At 44.8% G+C, this 13,421-nt stretch overlaps 1 protein-coding gene across 8 annotated transcripts in view; it reads right to left on the reverse strand.

Moving 5' to 3' along the window:
• Positions 1 to 7,381, reverse strand: part of LOC310797155 (transcriptional repressor p66-alpha) — a 26,433-nt gene extending 19,052 nt beyond the window's left edge. For 6 of the 8 annotated variants that reach the window (XM_083659482.1, XM_083659480.1, XM_083659483.1 and 3 more), the window contains exon 1: positions 7,249 to 7,381. The gene's annotated coding sequence lies outside the window, so the exon portion shown is untranslated. The other 2 variants (XM_083659478.1, XM_083659479.1) reach the window with 2 other exon arrangements.
• Between the last annotated feature and the right edge of the window lie 6,040 nt (positions 7,382 to 13,421).

The raw sequence follows: 13,421 nt of genomic DNA on the forward strand, positions 1-13,421 counted from the left end.
ACACTGAGCAGACGAACTAGACTTTGGGGTGAAGTGTACTCGGATCCGGACCTGGGTCCTCTGATGTGAATGCCTTCTAAGTGTACTTGTGAAAGCTGAGTGGAGGGGGGCAATCGCACTCAGCCACGGTACGAAGCAATAGTACCTCATATGTAAACGCCCTTAGGATGCTACTCAACTGTCTATACATTACTGCACATTTAACTGTCTATATATACACACTACCACATATACAAGCCCTCAAGGCCTGTGCTGTCCATAGGCCGTTATTCTATTCAGTCTATTCAAATGTAAAAGTGTATTACTATTCTGTGAAAAAAGACAGGAAAGATGGGACAGTGAAGGAGATGACATGAACCATTGGCAGTAGGTCTGCACAATCAATTGTAAATAATCACAGTTTTACGTTTCCGCAATTATGTAATTCTGCAATATTCAAGTGTTTGTTATATTTCCAATTCCCCTCAAAGTCCCGGTGTGGTATATAAAGCACTTCCTGTACACTTGAACCATCACAATCTGTCAGTGTGCAACGTGTACAAAATGACATCAAAATGAAAGTGAAGATGGAGAAGTAGCCCGGAGCGGAGCGGAGCGGTGGGAAAGTAAGAGTGAAACCAAACAGAGAGCAGGCAGCGTCTGAAAACATCTAGCAATGATGAGAAAAGTGGAAAAAAAGCATCAAAGCCAACGTTCTCTTCGAGTCTGAACGTGAAAATGTTTGAGCTCCTAAAAGTGGAACGGCGTCTCGCACTCTGTGGAACAAGCTGCCCGCCTGCTGACCGTCAGGTCCACCACAACGGTGTTCACTTTGAAAAAGAAACCAAAAACTTTCATGTTCTCTCAAGCTTTTAACTCATTGAGTGCCATGGACGAGTATGTTCGTCATTTCGTTTAGTAACGTAGAGTGCCAAGGACGAGTATGTTCGTCAATTGCGTTTTTTGACGGTGGGACGTGGATCAAAGCCTCAGGCATCTCCTGTACAAATATGGGAGCTATTGAAGGTGTATAACCTATTTTACGGACTCATTAGGTGGCGACAGTGCTCTCCAGATTACAGAAAGGTCCGGAAAACAGGAGGAAAAAGCCGTGATCAAAGAGAAACCGATGCATGCTGCAGCCAGAGCCATATAGATTGCTCTGTCTGCAGCTGACGTTGTCTGCGAACCGCAGTCAATCCACGCACACAACTGAGCTCCTCTGCCTCTGTCTGTCTGTCTGCATATAGTTTCTCCACACGATTACCCGCCAGAAAGGCAGCACCCGACGCCAAAGGGCCAAACCTTTCCCTGCAGTCCGGTTTGGCATTTCCGTGTCGCGCTGGGAGCCGCCCGGCGCACAAAAACGAAGCGCTCCGAAAATAGACTGGGTGCGTGTAGGCTGTGTGTTAGTGTGGGGAGGAGTTTGCAGCTGGGGGGGGAGAGGGGGGTGGGGCACGCAGGCACCACACAACTACACCACGTCACTACATCAGAAAATATTAGCTAGAGTCAGTGAATGTGCTTGAAATGCTTCATTTCACAAAAGGCTGAATATCTCAGCTTATAATTTGAAACCTGTCTTTTTGCTCAAAACAGCCTATCTTCTCCGGCTCATAACTAAAGAACGGAAAATGGTATCAATAAACTTTTTTTTGCAGATGATAGAAGAGAGTCTCATCGTTCTTTGTGCGTGTTCGGTGTTTACATAGTAATATCACACAATATTCTGTGGGCCTCGAGAAATCACTGAAAACACTCTGAAACTCTGGCACTGGGAGCGTCCGTTCTCCAAAAGTGGCTGGCACTCAATGAGTTAATTAGCTGTTGCTGCGGCGTGTGTGTGTGTGTGTGTTCTCCTGCGCGTGTGTGTGTTCTTGTGTATGTGTGTGTGTGCGTGCGTGCATGTGTGTATGCATCACTAATCCTGTGGTTGCATGTGATGGGGCAGGGATTTCTGTTTGATTGTGTTGATGTCTCTTTTGGGTTTATACTGCTGTAGGATTGTGTTGTTTATGTTCTAGGTTAGGGGCGGTGAGTGACTTGCCCGGCTGGTTTCTGTTGGACGCCTTGCGTGGGACTGGGACCCCATGCGCGACATCTCTTACGTAAGGGATAATGTATTGTGAGCCGTGATTACTGGCGAAATAATGACCGACAGGTGAATGATTGAGCCCGACGCGCAGCGGAGGGCTTAATCATTCACCTGAAGGTCATTATTTCCAGTAATCACCGGCTCACTATACATTATCCCGCTTAGAACACGGCCTACAACTAAATTATTTCAGTAATCTGACAAAAATAATTATTCAAATAGATTTTTATAGCGTTTTCAATGACAAAGCGGTTTCATTCGTAATTGGTACACAAGACACCACAGCTGCAACTGGTTGGCCTAATTAGTAGTGTCTGCAGACAAAATGCTCTTATCAACTGATTAATCCAGGTGTGGCAGAGCAGCGGTCGGTTGTCGAGAAATAATGACCGGTGAATCTTGTTGATTGACCAATCAGAATCGAGTATTCAAGAGAGCTGTGTTCTAAAAGTATATAAGCCCCTCCTATGGATGGTAGCACCACATTATGATGACTCAACTGTTGATATATGTATGGTTTTTTGTTTGTTTGTTTTCCGTTACAGTGTCTGAGCTTGTTCATTTTTGTTCCTATGTATTGTTCAACCAAAGTCTCTTGCACACCTGAGAAGTCTTGTGGCAGGTGCGTAGGTGGAGTAGAATCACTTAGAAAAATAATAAGACACCCGCACACTGTCTTCACTTGCTCAAAATTGGAAAATTTAATACACAGCGTTTCGGTACAAGACCTTTTTCAAGTATATGATATACTTGAAAAAGGTCTTGTACCGAAACGTTGTGTATTAATAAATTTCCCAATTTAGAGCAAGTGAAGACAGTGTGCGGGTGTCCATTATTTTTCTAAGTGATTCATATGCATTGTTAAAATTGAAAATAAAATATAAAAACAACAACATTGTAGAGTCCGTTTTTAAAACTTTTTTCAAGTGTTTATCTAATCAAACTCTGTCCTCCCATCTAATGTCATTACAAAATAGCCAGTGAAGACATCAGCATAATCAAACTGCACAGTACTTGGCTATTTAGTGTCTACTATGTGGCTTCCCACCAATACCAAGATCTGGTGTCAGGTTGCTAGCCATCGTCGGGGCGCCACGCGTCAGAACATACAGCCTACCTGCGCCTGTCTCGTTTCCTGTCGTGCGTCTTTCCTTCCTGTCCTCCTGAGGTGCTTACTTATCTCATAACTCACGGATGGTGTCAGCCCACATTCACTCTGCCATCAGTCATTCAGAGTGGCAGACTCGTCCTCACCATCACCCGCGTCCGGGTTACGCTTATGTGTCTGTTCAGCATTTTATTTGCTCGCCGAGCGACCTTTACCCTGTGAAAACATATTTCTACACTGCGCTGCACGGCTGCAGGGTTCTCCCCAAACTGTACAGCAGCACACAGTCACAGACACCACCTTGTGAATCTGCTTAACCAGCACAACTCCACATATCAATTCAATTGAGCTGCTTGCTTCTATCAGCACAACATTTGATATCGTTGACGGTAGCCATCGAGCACTAGCTTGTCACAAAACCTCTGGAAGACCGTTGCTACTGCATCACACAATGGGCGAAATTAATTTGAGTCAACACATCATTGATGGCTTGGGTGCTGCCTGGTGCTTGTCGTCCTCCTAACCTTTGTCTCCTTTTGTGGGTCAGCGAGTTGCTTGGTTACATCGCTTCTGCTCTGGACATGTCAGTGGTGCATCCAGGAACTACACAAAATAGGCAATGTATGGTCTAAACCACACATGGGCAAAATGCGGCCCCAGGGCTGGCCCCGGCCCCTACTGGGCCATCTCAATCCGGCCCCCAACATCCTCAAAGAAAAACAAAACAACAACAACCCCCCAAAAACTCAATAAAGGGCAGAATTATGTTAATAAATCTCATCTGCTACAGCCATTGGATTTGTATCACTATTATATTGGGAGATTAATGAGAAATTATCAATCACAACGGGAGGGTTAAAAATTGTGAGACTGAGTGTTGGCAGGTAGGCTATGATCTCTAATGTGTGGCCCTTCGTTAAAGGTGCGTTCACACCGACCTATTAAAGTTTTTCGCTGGCATCGAGTTTACATACAAAGTCAATGCAAACGAGTGATTGAGGGTATATTCGCCCGGGAGAAAAATCGCTGGGCGTCCGAGACAGAGACAGAGCGAAAATTCGCTCGTCGCCCGAGATGAAATATCCCAACTCGAGTGAAATTTCGCTGTCAACAGTCGCTTGCTGCTTAACGCTGATTGGCTGCCGTAACCCCCGGAGTATTTATTCATTCTTGCATTCGGGGAAAACACAGTTGTGTTGTTTGTGTTTTCATCCTGTCTAACGTTAGAGCTGTGTGCTGCTTGTTTCTTCACAGTGAAGATCTCTCTCGAAGCTCGCTGCACCCCGCCCACATCTATCAGCGGGCCGACACAGGTGCTGCCAATTGTGCACAAATAGTCTCTCCCTCTCTCCGAGCTCCGAGTATGAACACCTTGGCCCGAGGGGCGAGGGCGGAGTGAGCTCTCGGTTTGCGGAGCGATTTAAACACAGCGACAGAGCGATTCCAAAGGGTTGAATCGAGCGACAGAGAGAAAAATAAATATCTCGGTGTGAACACAGCTTTACTTGATGTAAATCAGTATGGCCCTCTGGAATATTTTTTTTTGCCCACCTCTGGTCTAAACTGTAGCATAAGGTTTGGTGAAGTCATATATGGTCTAAACTGTAGCATAAGGTTTGATGAAGTGGTGTATGGTTCGACCACGCTGCTGCCCTGTGACCCCTGCAGTCATGTGCAGCAGATCACAATGTGGCCGACCGATGACCCTATCCAGAACAGTGGCTTTATTGCACAACAACCTACTCTAGATCGGCGCTTGTAGCAATGATTGGAACAGTCTTTCCTGGAAACCCAACAGGGCTGAAAAACGTCGGGAGAATTTTGTGACTCACTCAGTTCAGTTGTATAAGCAGGAATAGCCTCGTCACTCTGGGCTGGGAGGGAGGAACTAGCAATACATCAGACTCAACATGTTGTGGCCCACACACACATGACGTCACTTTAAGCAACTTCAGACAGTGCTGTCGATGGGTAAGTCAGTGCTTCCCTGTCAAAGAATCTCAACGTAAACCGGAGTCCAATTCTTTGTACTGTTTATACGGTATGTGTACATCCGAGGCATTAATGACAACCTCTTAACTAAAGACAACCTGTCCTGTATTGTATTCACAGTGCTAGTTGATCAACAATGCAACCACGCACTCCATTGTCATCATGCAAATACTCCTTTCTAAGGCCATTGTTCAGATCAACAACTGACAGTTCATTCCAGATCTCCACAAAAAAAGCAACGATTGTAAAGTCTCCTTACAGTAGAGATCATCTTTTCACAACGCATCCGCAGACTTGATTTTTAGTTCACCGTGTTGCAGACCTGACTGCAGCCTACTGACTGATTAACTAAAGTAATAATTTCCTGGGGGAAAAAAAAGTTGAACATTTTTGCCAAAGGATTAATCTCTCAAATTATGTATTGGATATAATAAATCATTAGATACTACAATAAATATGTCCTCCAAACTCATATAATAGCAATCCATTTACACTTGAAGAACCATTCATTTATACTGCATTGGTATTTACAATTCCAAGCCACGCTTGCAATGAATCATCATCATAGTAAGAGAACCAAGAGAACAAGCAGTCTAACGGATGACAAACGGCACAGACATAATAACAGTGACAGTACATAAATAAAAGACCTTTGTGGATTTCAATCAAAAGCAACATTTCATTAAGACGAGCGCAATAAAAGCATAGCTTTCAGATTTAAAGTGTTAAAACTATAATGGATTCAGGTGGAAGCAGTATCCAGTGTCTGCATGAAAAGTAGCCTATTTGGTTTCCCCACCAACATCAAAATAATAAGATAGCTTCCGTCAAATGTGATCATTCAAAATCAATCATAGATTATATTAAGTGTGTCGCGATAAATATGGTTAAAATGTAATGTGAAAATTGGGGTCAAATCAAACAAACAGCTTTGTCCCGAAGCGCTGCAAACCGCTGTAGTGGGGAAATGTGTGTGCGTGTCTGTCTGGGTGGTGAGGAAGAGAGAGAAGTGTGTGTGTGCAGTCAGTGTGTGTGTGTGCGTGTGTATGTGTGTGTGTTCAGCTTTAAGAGGAGGAAGACTACGGTTGTCACAGAGAAGTAGGAAGATTAGCTACCAGATAGCAGAACCAACAGTGGTGCCACGGGGCTTAAACCAGGCAGCAGCAGCGTCCACCATTACACCATCTAACGTGATCTGCCCTTCTTAAGTCTAAACTCACTCACCCCTTTAAAAAACTAAAGCCAGCCCACACACTACATGTGCATCCACCCGGCTTTTTTTTGTATTATTGACACCGGCTCGCAGGATGGTGAGCGTGTTATTAGTACAGTAGTTAGCGAGCTAACATTAGCTAGGTCGCACAAACAAAAACACAAACCCAGTTGAGCTAACGTCAAAACACGCAGGATTACCATCTGACTGTCACCGTTTTACTGGCTGCCACTGACTTTCGTCAAAACTATAAAGTCTTCCAGCACATCAGCCCAGTCCCCAAGTGTCTGTCTGACCCACCACACAACCAGAACCGAACCCGAATCGCTGCACTGCCTCCTCCCAGACATAGATCCCAATGCGGGGGGTTAAATCGACAGCAAAACGAGGACAAACTTTCATCACATTGTCCCCAAAGTCTAGTTCTTCGGCTAGCTGAGGGAGATGTTTACCTGGGTGTCCCCTCCCAAGGAAAAGCCTTCGAGTCGGAACTCATAAATTTCAACTACCCGGCCCACGGAGTGAGCCCTCTGTCTTGACGATGAAGCGTATAGGCGATCTAACGTTATAATCCTCGCCTCTACGACAGAAAATCAAGTCCAAAGATCACAGTTACAAAGTAGCACACATAAACAAAGATTAAAATAAGACGAATTTGAGCTGAGCAAAGCCCCCCCCTTCCCCGGTGCAGCTCAACCTTTGGGCTCTGCGGAGAAGTGTTACTTTTCAACAGCCCATCAGCTTCTTTATCGTCACAGATAGGTGGAGGAAAACCTGCCTGCTCCTCTCGACGAGTCCGAATAAAAGGCTCCCCTCAATCCAGTCACTAAACAAACTTCTTCCGCACCTCGGTCAACTTACTCGGTCGCTTTGTCACCCCTTCTTCACCGATGGTCGACCGAGGGAATGTTGATCCGCAATTAACCTCGATAAATCGTTGCTTTTTTGAAATCCAGGGGATATCCTCTTTTTTTCGGCCCTCCCCGCTGCCGCGTCTGTTGCCAAATAATGCGCCTCAACACACATGGAGCCGCTGCGTCCTCTTCAGTGGGCATGCGCACCTCAGCATACCAGGGCGACCAGAGCACATCATGTAACCAGTGTGACCACCAAGGGCCAAGGGAGGAGGGCTATGCCCAGGGGCCCTGGACCCAGAGGGCTGCCTCATGTCTGTGGTCTGTAGCAGCAGTAACATCACCCCCCCCCCCCCCCCACCACAACACTACCCCCCACCCCACCCCACCCACCAGCTCACAATAAAGACCTATCAAGGCATTTCCAGCATGACATTTTCTCCTCACCAACTTACAATAAGGAACCTGCAGCAGCAACTCCAGCATCATATATTTCACAATAACGGGGGTGGGTCACAGTATAAGGACTGAACCCTGTCCATGCATGCTGCCAGTCAGCCAGTGTTGCACTTTAACTGTCATCATCCATGCATGCAAGTCCACAGGACAGAACAGGTTTATTCAGAAGTTGCAGAATCACGTCCCAACAGAACTCCAACTGGCTGCCTCGGTTCATACTAGCAAGACCCGTATCTCTTCAAAGCATCCACTGTGAACTGAACTAAACGCCTTCTCATCCACAAACCAGGCACATACAGTAGTAACAGTACACACATACATACACACATACATACATACATACATACATACATACATACATACATACATACATACATACACATACATACATACATACATACATACATACATACATACATACATACATACATACATACATTGTAAGGAAGCTTATGTGCTTGCCTTGGGTGAAGTGTGAAGGGTGCTGGATCTTAGGTAAGGGCTCACGGGCAGTGATCGGTTAGAACTACAGAGATGTCTTTTCAGGCGATCTTTATTGAATATCAGGCAGAAGCAGTATACATCGTATACAGAAAGGGAAACATAGGACCAAGAATACATATCATAACAGAACAACACCTTGTTATATACCCCCCCCACATTTGGTGTATGACATCGTTGGTGATGTCACAACGTCCGGGGAGGTATGACATCATCGGTGACCTCATAAAGTCACGTCTGCCATCACAGTCAGCCTAGACCGTCTGACATCGCTAATGACCTCACAGGTGAACTCTGACATCATCATCGATGATGTCACGGCGGTGTCATCATCATTACGTCGTTGGAGCCTTGGTTCGTGGGTGTCAATTGCCCCAAGAACAGGCCTGATGGTGGGCCATTATGGACCGTTTTCTACATACATGTATGTATGTATGTATGATGTATGTATGCATACATACATACATCATACATACATACATACATACACACACGCACGCATGCACGTGCGCCCCGCACGCCCGCACACGCGCGCACACACACACACACACACACACACACACACACACACACACACACACACACACACACACACACACACACACACACACACACACAATTTTGAAATATAATCCAAGTAAGAGAAAGTGGTAGAATGAAGTGGGCTGGGGTAGCTATTCTCTACAGGTGGGGGACACACACGAAAGATTGAATGCTTTGTCAGCTTCATCCTGTCGTTCTTTAGATGACACAAAGGCTCTGGATGTTGCTGTGTCATCGGGTCTGATTGTTCCCTCTTCTCCTATCCTCTCCTCTCCTCTCCTCTCCTCTCCTCTCCTCTCCTCTCCTCTCCTCTCCTCTCCTCTCCTCTCCTCTCCTCTCCTCTCCTCTCCTCTCCTCTCTCCTCTCCTCTCCTCTCCTCTCTCCTCTCCTCTCCTCTCCTCTCCTCCTCTCTCCTCTCCTCTCCTCTCTCCTCTCCCCTCCTCTCCTCTCCTCCTCTCTCCTCTCCTCTCCTCTCCTCTCCTCTCCTCCTCTCCTCTCCTCCTCTCTCCTCTCCTCTCCTCTCTCCTCTCCTCCTCCTCTCCTCCTCTCTCCTCTCCTCTCCTCTCCTCTCATCCCACCACCACACTGCATCTCCTGAGGCTACCTGCCTACCACACACTGTCATCCGAATCCAAGGTCTCCTCATCCTCTGCTTCACAGGGCAAGAATTCACTTGAGAACAAGTTCTATTTAGGTTACAGTATCATGATGATAAATCTCCATTGTTTTCTCAATATCTGTACATTTGTTGGTGTGTTTCTTGTGGACCCCCCGGGAGGATTATGTTAACTTTGCAATAACTAATAACAAACAATGAACTAACAGTTTATGGCTTTTCTTTTCTTTTCAGTGTAAACGATTAGTATGATTTTGTTTACTCTTTTATTGCTTGCAAATATGACAAAATAAACCATATAGGCCTACTTTGCGATATGATGTAAAAGGACAGAAGTGAGCCCCCTCTCCCCCATTTGCAAGTCTTATTATAAGCAAATAAGTCATTGCAGGGGTTCTTAAACATTTTCACGTCAAGGACCCCCTAAACTGACACATGGACCAGACGTTTTCAAAGTCTGAGAATATGGGCCTCTCCTCAGACAAAGCTTGGAAAAAGGTGCGCGGATTTAGTTTGCTTGCTTATTTTCGCTCAATTCCTGGATGCCTATGGGATCAAGATTGTTATTTTATCCCAGACACTCAACACTTGAGCCAATTAAGATAGCCTGATATATTGCTGTTTGACATAGCCTACTTAGACTGCACCAAATACATAAAAAAGGTGGATCTGAAGACACTTATTTGATTCAGACTCTGGGAAAGTGGGGGAAACAGTGAAATTCCACAAAACTAACTGTAATGTCTGAACATCTCTTTAACAAAATCACACACATTTAGGATATTCTGTGTGATCTCCTTTTGATAACGTAATATTTCTTTTCACTTCCATACACTGAGCCTCCCCTGAAACGGTCTGCAGCCCCTTTGAAAACCTCTGACCTAAACCACAAGCACAAACCCCCATTTGATAAGGCTTTGTCCCACGGTCCCATCATTGGATAAGATGTTTGTTTTTAGATGTTTTATTAGGCTGCAGAAAGTGTATGAACCCCATGACCAAAACCATCCTACATTCTGTCATTGTGTTACTTATGGATGGAATTATAGTGGAAATAAATGATTCCCCTTTTTGCTGGGGACCCCCTGGAACGCCCTCAAGGACCCCTGGGGGTCCCCCGGACCCCACTTTGAGAACCACTGCTTTAGTGCTAGGCCTATGTTCAATTCAATGAGAAGTTAGGGAGGAAATTAAGGTTACACCCTGAATCTGAAAGGTAACATATGAATCTGATATGTATTTATTTATTACTATATTAAATTGATCTGGTTGACAGAGTCAATCAGCTCAGCGGGTATTGAACAGGCGAAGGTTGGGCCCCCCCCCATTCACAGCCAATCAGGCTGGGGTCTGCTCACAGTTCCCCTTTCTCTCTCACTCTCTCTCTCTCTCTCTGCATGGAGAGATCATGGCCGCCCGTAACATCATGACAGCTTCAACTTAAATCCTCATTAAGTAGCTACTGTAACAATGCAGGAAGTAGCTGCTGCAGTCACGATTAGACGGGCTCACTATTTGGCAGGAAATGACTCCCTTCAGCTGAGTCCTGAGACACCTCTAGTCGTGCTCCCAAAACTTTTCACTTCTCTCATCTCATGTTTTTTTTTCTCTCAGCTCGCCTCCTGGCCGAGGGTGGCATTGAGGGAAGGAGGGAATAAGGAAGAAACAAGAGGAATAGCAGAGATTTGGGACTTAGCACTTTACATTACAGCTTGGAAACAACATGGTAATAGGGGGTTCCAATGTGATAATAAAGTAGTAATTAGCCTAGACAATTATGTAATTACCATGTAATAACCAGGTAATAGCTTGGTATTAACAATGGGTATATATCTGGGTAATTAGACTATGTGTAATATTAGGCTAACAGGGCCAGAAACAAATGGTAATAATGGGGAAATTTAATTTTAGATTGAACCCAACATCTAGAGACGTAGTGCGATATACACTTCCCAGCTAGCAATCTGCCACCCCGAAGCAGCCCACCAGTGTTAATACCAAGCTATTACCTATTACTTTACTTTACTTACTAATTAATTATATGGTGTTACCTAATTATTACTTGTTTATTATCACACTATTACCCCCCTAGGCTATTACCATGTTGTCACCGAGCTGTAATGTAAAGTACATTTATCCACACACACACACACACACACACACACACACACACACACACACACACACACACACACACACACACACACACACACATATATATATATACACACACACACACACACACACACACACACACACACACACACACACACACACACACATATATATATATATATATATATATATATATATATATATATATATATATATATATATATATATATATATATTTATATATATATTTATATATATATTAGGACTGCTTGGTGGAGGAAAATCGTCCCGTCTGTCTGAGACCTGGAGAGCCCAAAACGTCTGACGTTTTTTCCTTTGTTCAAACTAACAGTAATGTCTGTTTTTACATGTGGGATCCTGAGGTTTGAGTGTGTTCTGCTCCCCCAGAGACATTTTCCATCCAACATTTGCGGCCCACCGATTTCTTCCTCTGCAGATTGGGCCTGAGTTTTACAACATGGGAAAGTCCTCTCATACAAAATGTGATCAGATCCACTAATGACTCTCTGAGGCAATTTATCCCCCTAGCCAATCAATCTGACACGGCACATGGGTATTGAGTATTGGCATAGGCAGGAACTGACAACGCAGTTTTTTCCTCCCTCTCTCCTCTCTCTTCCACCAAGAGGCTGGTAAGAAGATCAGCATTTCAACTGAGTCTGCATTATCACAGGGTGAAGAGCTGGCTCCCACAAAGGTGATGAGAAACGCTCAGCGTACTCTCTCTGCTCTGCCCACAGGACAGTGAGAGCGTCCGATATTGAGGAAAGGCTAAAACCCAGAGACACCAAAACGGGGGGAATCTTCAGTTAACCTTTGACCCCTTCCCCCCTTGAAATCTTTATTAAAGAAACGTTATGTTTAATGTCATTTGTCTCAGTGTTTTCTATTTTATTGCGAATCTTGCCTCCGTGTCCCGGGTTTGCCACAGTGTATGTCTGTCTGTATCTGTTTATCTCCCCAACGGATTTGAAACTGCACATTGGCCTTAAGCATTCGCTTCTAGTAGGCAGGGACTGATAATTAAATTTTCCAAAATGTAAGATGTTTTGGTGCACACATCCCCTGGAAGTTTGCAGGTATGTGGCGCACATCCCCGGCGGGTATGGACTAGTACGATCTAAAAACGATCTAAATCGGTGAGCTTTTTCTAAAGAAGTTATCTGCTCCTCCTCTGGCTCACATGTCCTGATGGCCTCTGCCTTACAGATTCTGTCACGGTCTCTACAGCATTAAATTAAGCTGAAAAATCACAATCAATTTCCTCTCATAAGAAGACTGAAGTTGTCCTGGTTAAATAATCAGCTGCTGTTACTCAGTGTCAGTGTTACATCAGTTGACATGGATAAGGTGATTTAAGTGCAAACAAACACATCACAGAATGGGGGCTGTGGGTTCGCACTGTTAACTCACAGCAAGAAGGTGCCAGGTTCTTTCTGTGTGGAGTTTGGATGTTCTCCCTGTGTTTGTGTGGGTTTGATCTACTACTCCTGTCAGTGCCCCAGATCAAGGCACTGGCAAATTGGAGTTGGTCCCCTGGCACTGCACTGTGGCTGCCCACTGCTCCATTCTAACAAGGGTCAAATGCACAGGATGAATTTTCCATGGGGGCAATAAAGGATAACTTAAATTAAATATCATAGCACTGATAAATACTCAATGTAAGGTTGGGGTTAGGGCGATCACAGCAGTTGATCAATAGCAGTGTCAATTAGCCTTTTTCACTTCAATTCATTTTGTGTCTAAACGGCAGGAAGTAACACAGGTGCAAGCAGAACATTGAGGGTTTCCAACTTCCAATCCATTTGGTGATCAAGTGCCGGGGCCCTCGTTACCGTTTTGCTTGCACCTGTGTTACTTCCCGCATTTTAGACACACAATGGGTGGGAAGTGAAAAAGGCTAATAGGACCTCTGAAGTATACAA

This window comes from Poromitra crassiceps, assembly GCF_964638095.1.
Source record: "Poromitra crassiceps genome assembly, chromosome: 23".
In the NCBI taxonomy this organism is placed as follows: domain Eukaryota; kingdom Metazoa; phylum Chordata; class Actinopteri; order Beryciformes; family Melamphaidae; genus Poromitra; species Poromitra crassiceps.